Raw genomic sequence first — 7,683 nt, forward strand, 5'->3', positions numbered from 1 at the left:
ATGATGCTGATGAAGAGGAGTTGTTTCTTTTAGTACCTGACATGCCGCAAGATAGGGGTGGGTTAAGGCTACAGGATGTTGGTCCCGCCACTTCTCAGACATTTGGTAATGCACAAGCAGGGGACACTTGTAGGGCAACTAGCGACTCCGTGGGGGAAGTGGATTCGCAGCCAGTTGCATTGCCTTCTAATGCACGGGAGGTAGCTGAGAGTGTGGTAAGGAGGACTGGGAGAAGAACTGCAGGTCAGCACTCTAATATAAATCATCTCCCTCGAGCAGTGGGTGTTGGTTCTGGGTCTAGCGTGATAGGTAGTACAGTTGCCACCCTGTTCCGGCCTTTTTGAGTTGAGTGTTGGGTCAGGCTGTTCCGCTCACCGTCGAGGCGACGTTGCAGAAACTGGGGGTGGAATGTGACGGGACTAAGTGATTGACAGCAGTCTTCACCTATCAGGGACTTGGGCAGTCAATTTAAGGCTGGATTGGTTGTCACTCGGGGTGCCTCACGTCCGATTTTCCCGCCTGTGTTCATTGTCCGTGTGGACTAGCTGCAGGTAAGCACGCGCCATTTTAACTGGTAGATACTGTTTTAGGACCCGTTGAGTACATGTGGTTTTTAAAGTGTTCCTGTGTACCACTATAGTGTCTCATTTGCATTGTTGCGGCGTTAGTGGAGCTGGTGACTGTTCGCCTTTCAGGTAATGTACATTCTTCCGAGCTGGTGTTTTTTAACCTGTTAACATGCTTGCGGAGGTAATGTTGTTACGCACAAAATAGGCATGATTTCCTGTACCCCACTGTGTGTGCGGAAGGCGTGAGTGACAAACCGGTGCCCATAGCTATTTATTGCGGTGTAATATTCTCATGGTAAGTACTACCAATATTTGATTTTGGGGAATCACGTGACGCAAATTAACATTTTTGTCCTTTTGCGTAGGATCCTCCCTTTCTTTTGTTCGCATTTCAGAAACCACGTGCTTTGGACTTATCTTAGGCTGCTACATCATTCTGGTTACAACGGGGAAGCTGCCGTCAGTAATTCCTAAAAGGGGACTGTTCGTGGCTGGTTTGGATGTGGCTTTAATGCCCGCTTCGAATTTGTGTTCTTTATTTTGGGAGTAACTTCCCAGATTACCCTCCCCTTGTTTTCATTTGTTACATCAGTCTTGTTTTGTTCCATTTCATTCTGTGAGTTTAGTTGATGTTTACTTTTTTTTTTTTTTTTTTTTTTTTTTTTTTTTTTTTCTTGATCAAATTGTTTAGTTTAAATTAAATTTTTTGGATGTAACCTGATTTTGTATTTGATTTAAGTCTTTGTTTTCTTTTTGTTTGTACCCTTGTTGGTGCAGCGTGGCTTTAATGTATTGTCTGTTATACTTTGTGGTTGATGTTGTTATTTTGTTTGCTTCATTGCAGGAGCTGGGGTCCCACGGGTGGTTGGATTTCTCTCCCGGTGGTGGTTCTTCTTGGTATGCTGTGTAACACTGAGTGCACAGGGGTGTGTGCGTGGAAGTGTGCCATCGTAAAAACTGAACTCCTCTTGCCGCTGGAAGCCTCAGCCCTGCCGGTTGTATGTGATTTATTCTAGGGCCCCAACCTTAGATTATTTCTGTATTTGTATTTTTTTTTGAAGCGGTGCTTTTCTTTTTGCAAAAGCTTTTTAAAATTTGTGTATTAATAAAATTTATACTTTTATATGCTACCCAAGTGTCTGGCCTACCTTTTATATGAGGGATCCGAACCTGTGTCCAATTATAACTTGTTCCTGGGAATAATCCTAGGGTGGCGTAGTCGGATTTCTTTGCGAGTTAAGCGTTGCTGTTAAAAACGATACCCCCTTTTGCCACATTTGACACGTCATCACGTGACCACGTGATTAGTCGAACGGAGTTTCTTTATTCATGTCAATGGATGTTTTTATCGCCTTCAGCTGAAATGGACTGTTTAATGTGTTCGTTGTACATTACTAACAACTAACAAAGACCGATAAACCTTTTCTCTCTCATTTAAAGGAGAGTGGATGTGGTGGCCCTTATTTGATCTTATTAAGCTTAGTAGTTTGGAGAACAGGGTATCAGTATCGCTTTGCGACCACGTTGAAAACTCCGATTCAGCTGAAGTCATAAAACTCCCTTTTAAATAAACAGACACAGTTTGGAATGATCACGTTGAGCGTGGAGTAGTTTTACGATTTATGAATGTGACAGGGGCTAGAACCACCCACAATTCACGGGGTACAAATAGAGAGATTTCTCTACAACTACAGGGGGGTATTCCAGAAAGCAGTTTGTGAGACATACCTGGGTATGTTTAAGGGTAAGTTCATGGATAACCTCAACTTTCAGTTCCAAAAACGGAGGTAACTTTCTGGGTATGTATGTAACCATAACAACTGACTCTCTGAAGATAACCTGCTTGGGAGCAGGTTATGTTTCAGAGTAACCGTTCAGAAGGTTGGTGAGCATGGCGTGCCCTTTTGAGGAGGATCCTGTGGACGTAGAAGCACAACTTATACGAGGTTTTTTTCGTCGGGAGAGGGTTATAAGACCACGTATTGACGTGTTTGCATACCCCAATGAATATTTAAAAGAGCGTTATCGTTTTTCAAAAGATTCCTTAGTTTATTTAACACGTCTTTTAAAACCATGTCGTAAATGTGACAAACGCGGTTCTGCGCTTAGCACAGAAAACATTTTGTGCATAGCACTTAGGTTTTTTATGTCTAGCCATTTTTGTACAGTGTGGGCGATTCAGAGCATGTGGGAAAGGCAACTGTGTGTCGAGCTGTTCGTTCAGTATGTCTGGCACTTAAACAGTTCTTACCCACGTTTGTACAGTTCCCTGGCCATAAACCTCTGCTTGTTATTAAAGACGAATTCCACAGAGTGGCAGGTTTGTCCTTTGTAGTAAAATCTATGACGCATATTTAATCATATTATTGATATCTATACATGTATTCATTATGCACACACACTTCATACTTCCATAACTTTCTGTTTCAGGGTTTCCAAATGTAATTGGGTTCATTGATGGCACTCGCATTCCTATCAAAGCTCCATCAATAAATGAGGAAGACTGTTAATAGGAAATCTGTTCATAGTATCAATGTGCAGGTTACAACTTAACTTTTTCCCTTAAAATCATCTACTTTTTCCACTACATAGGTAATATGTGAGGCAACCCAAATAATTACCAATGTCGAGGCAAAATGGCCAGGATCTGTGCATGATGCCAGGCATTTCAGCAGGGTATGTTTTACTTTATACAATTTTTTTTTTCCTTTTTACTATATTTCTGTTGTACACTTCAATCATTATAGGACAGTACAATGGTTACTTGCTGGGGGACAGAGGATACCCTTGTCTGCCCTATTCAATGACACCCTACCCTGAACCTGAGCCTGGACCACAGACACAGTTTAACTTGGCTCACAGCCAACACGGGCCAAGGTGGAGATGACTATAGGGATCCTCAAATCTCAGTTTCAGTGTCTGCGTGGGGTCCGGGTTAGTCCAGAGAGGGCATGCGACATTATAGTGGCTTGTGTTGTGCTTCACAATATTACCACTATAAGAGGAGAGAGCCACCCTCCTTGTATTGAGGATGATGGCCCAGAGGAACATCTACAGATTTTACAGGCCAACAGAGATGGAAGACTTTTGAGAGACAGGATCTGTCAAAATTACTTTTATTAGTTTTTTTGCACTGGTCTGCCAGGCACTTCATTTCTTTATTTCCTGAAAAAAAATAAAAGTACAATTCAATAAAATGTTTTTTTTTTTTGTTGCTTTATACACACACACACAGATATATACATATATACATGCACCCAACACTTTTATCATGCAACAGATTGTTCTGACAGAATATTCAGACAAGTTCTCACCTTAAGGCGATGCTCCAGTAATTCAATTTCAAAGTACTGCCTTTTTAAAGAGGAGCCTTTTCTCTTCCATTTGAAGCTGTATAAGGTCCATCTCCATGTCACTTTTCCTTATTTGTTTTTGAAGATGGACCTTTTACAGCTCCTTTGCTGGCAAGGTGGAAACAATTTAATAAATGAGATTGCTTGGTCAGACAATATAATTAAAATATGGACACTTTAATGCAAAAAGGGGCAATACATTATAATGGTATGCATCATACCTCAGTGGATCTACCAGCATTGTCCACTTCTGTCACAGCAGATGTGGTCTCTTCATCCTACAGGAGAAATATTCAAGTATACATTATCTGAAAAAAAAAAAAAAAAAAAAAACCTAAAAGCAACTAAAGGTACCTGACAACAAATCACTTACAACTGTGACAGACTGTGTTCTTTCTGGAGAGTCCAATAATACAATCCGTCCATCAGTTTCTATAAGAACACACAACCCATAAAATTCTCAATATTATCAAAGAAAATAATACATGAAAACAGTAACATGTCACTCTAAGATCACAGTAGCCTATACATCATATGCAGTTAAATAAAATAAGCCTACATAAAACATTTATCTTGTTAAAAAAAAGCCTTTAAGTGACAGAGATAGTCATTTATTAGGACAAAAAATTAAAACAAATCATAGAGGTAAACTCACATTTCATCACTTGTGGTGCATGGTGTGTGTGATGAACTGCCCCCTGGATGCTCTTTATTAAGGGACAGAGCCAGCTCCTCGGATGGGGTGAGGGGAGGTGGTGGTGGGCTTCAGTCTTCTTTCCATTAGCTACATGACAGAATGAATGTACTAAATCCTGTTATAATAATAGTTCAGTAATCGTGTAATCAAATATTACCTTTTTGCAGAATGTTTTTGTGTTTCATTTTGACTTGGCTTAAACTTCTTGCGGCTCCAGAAGGATTACACCTTATTAAATAAGAAACATACATTATTATTTTAAACTAAACAAATAAATGGCAGCAAAAGTAAATGCTTTCATAGTGATATAACATTCAAAAGGATGTATAAATCATACTTCATTATTTTGCATTATAATAAAACGGGAGCCAATACCAAATTTGTAATTTAATACACTCACGCATTTACTGTCGGTTATTTTTGCCAAGCCAACTCTCTTGCTTTAGCTGATGCAGCTGTATTGCTTCTTTTTAATATTATTGGCTTAAACTTCTCATAAGCGTGCATTAAAATCTCCAGCTCCGTCTCTGTGAAATACGCCGCTCTCTTTTTTTTCGCTTTGAGTTTCCATGGTGACTCGTGAAATCGGCGATCCATTGAAAATGTCTTTCTACATGCACCGTGCACACGCACTAACTCTGGGTAACCAGTTGGAGGTTGATTAAACTAACTCTTCTCAGGTGTTTTGGAACCGATATACCCAGAGGTTATGATTTATCAATGGTAAGTTAACCAAGTTTTCTGAATACCCCTGGTCTCCTTCAGTCAAATGAAGGAATAAACAGATGTGTGCAATCAGTTTATTTGAATGGACACTAAATATAAAGACAGGTAAAATCATACAAAACACATCACATCACCAACTTAATACAATTGTTTTCATAAAATTGTTATACAGTGACCACCAATCATATACAACATCGATATCGCTCGACGACCCAACAATCGGGAGGAAAAGCAAAAACCCCAAAACCAAAATGCAATATAAATGAACCCCCTCCCACAATGAAAAAAAAAAGGAAATAAAAATATCCCCACTCCAAACAAATAACCAAACACACATAAAACCAAAAACAAAAGCAAACCCTCCCCAGAGATGATCGTCCTTGTTGTCTATAAAGGAAATTGACAAGGTCAGATAACAATTATTACTCACAATTCAACCAACAAAATAAACACAATACAAAAGAAAAAAAACTAAAGAATACAATTTAATTAACCCAACAACAAGAAAAAAAAGAAATCATCTTAAATCATCTTATCTCCACACTCTCGTAATCACGTAAGTAATTAGTCCTTGTGCAACACGCACGCACACTCGCACCCACACACCCGCACACACACACTCTATCAAATGTCTTCTAGAACGCGAACTATGTCGCGGTACAGCAGCGCCGTCAGGCCACCTCACAGCAGCAAAACAGCAGCGAGCAACTTTCTATAAAATAATTATTCAATAGTTATTAAACACGCACGCTAACGTATTAAAATGGCATCTTTAATTAACAACCAACTTAAAAGATATAAGCACTTACCGGCAGCACAGCTAACGGACTCGCAATACGGATAGTGAATAATCCACAACTCCTACCCGGCTTGAACTAAAAGAAGCGGCACTATTAGTAATTGCCCTCACTTGAAACAATGCGACGTTATAGGTCAATACGCTAACGTACCCAAAACTGCGTTGATGCGGTCGCACATCCCCAGGCCCACGCTCAGAAATAGTTACTGCGTTTACTACGGCTCATAGACTCAATGCTTAACGCACTTAAGTTTTTTTAATTTTTTTTTACCATGCACTCACACACGGCCCATATCCCATGCCAGAGGAAAAACGGAAGTACAGGGGAATCTTCACGCTTCTTAAAGGGCCATGAACATCACTTCCGCCGAACAACACCTGCCCCCCATGAAACGAAAAACTCCTTCAAGAAGACTACCCCGTTACATGAACACGCTTCAAAGATTTTATTTAATTTTGCTCGTGTCAAACAACTTTTAGAAGTCTTAGTTTGTTTGACACGTCATCAAGTGACCACGTGATTAGTCCGAACGGAGTTTCTTTATTCATATCAAGGGGTGTTTGTATCGCCTTCAGCTGGAAATGGACTGTTTAACGTGGTCGTTGTACATTACTGACACGCTGTGTCAGACCGATAAACCTTTTCTCTCTCCATTTAAAGGTGAATGAGCTGAATGAGGAGGTCAGCTTTCTTAAAAAGAGGATACAACACCGAATGGGCAATGGAGTCAGATAACGCGAGGGGGTGTGAACTGAAGAGGGACGACGATAAATATTGAGAACTGCTGGAGTGTGGACACACTCGCTTGTGTGAATGAACTCAGCAGCTGATGTTTGTATCATATGCATCTGTCGAATAAATGATTTGGAATATAAAGTTATGTCTCCTCTTCGATAAAAGAATGCGCATGGATTGCAGAAAATAATTAGCACAACAAATTGGTGACGTCCGACGTGATCGTTTGAGGAGATTAGAAGGAATTGGAAGTTTCATTATCCAGAAACGGAACTCAGATTAACACAGAGAGGCGCCTCTGGAAACAAAAGGTAAGCAGACACCTATTTAATTAAAGCTCTGCTATTGACTATTCTAAAAGAACTGTGTTAATTCTGGAGAAAATTTCTGGATGTGTAAATTTTAGTGAAATATCAGTTTTGTAAAATTAAATGCATTGAAAATAATACTTTAAAAGACAGATTCATATTATACGTGTATGTTTTTTGTACGTGAACGTTCATAAAGTTTGGGTTGGAGTCCCTCCGGTGAGAGTCCGGTAAATTACCACGTTTGGGTCGGAGTCCCTCCGGTGAGAGTCCGGTAAATTACCACGTTTGGGTTGGAGTCCCTCCGGTGAGAGTCCGGTAAATTACCACGTTTGGGTTGGAGTCCCTCCGGTGAGAGTCCGGTAAATTACCACGTTTGGGTTGGAGTCCCTCCGGTGAGAGTCCGGTAAATTACCATAATTTGGGTGCACCCTCTAGTCGTCGAACTAGTAAACTTTTGTGCGAGTGAAAGGTTAAACAATTGAAACGAATATA

At 40.2% G+C, this 7,683-nt stretch overlaps 1 long non-coding RNA gene across 1 annotated transcript; it reads right to left on the reverse strand.

Moving 5' to 3' along the window:
• Window positions 1-4,285: 4,285 nt before the first annotated feature.
• On the reverse strand, window positions 4,286-4,970 carry LOC122353632. The gene is made up of 3 exons (XR_006252037.1): window positions 4,777-4,970; window positions 4,578-4,706; window positions 4,286-4,354 (listed from the first exon to the last, which is right to left on the reverse strand). It is a non-coding gene; the product is annotated as an uncharacterized LOC122353632 (long non-coding RNA).
• Window positions 4,971-7,683: the final 2,713 nt, after the last annotated feature.

Source organism: Puntigrus tetrazona, chromosome 11, assembly GCF_018831695.1.
Source record: "Puntigrus tetrazona isolate hp1 chromosome 11, ASM1883169v1, whole genome shotgun sequence".
NCBI classification, from domain to species: Eukaryota; Metazoa; Chordata; class Actinopteri; order Cypriniformes; family Cyprinidae; genus Puntigrus; species Puntigrus tetrazona.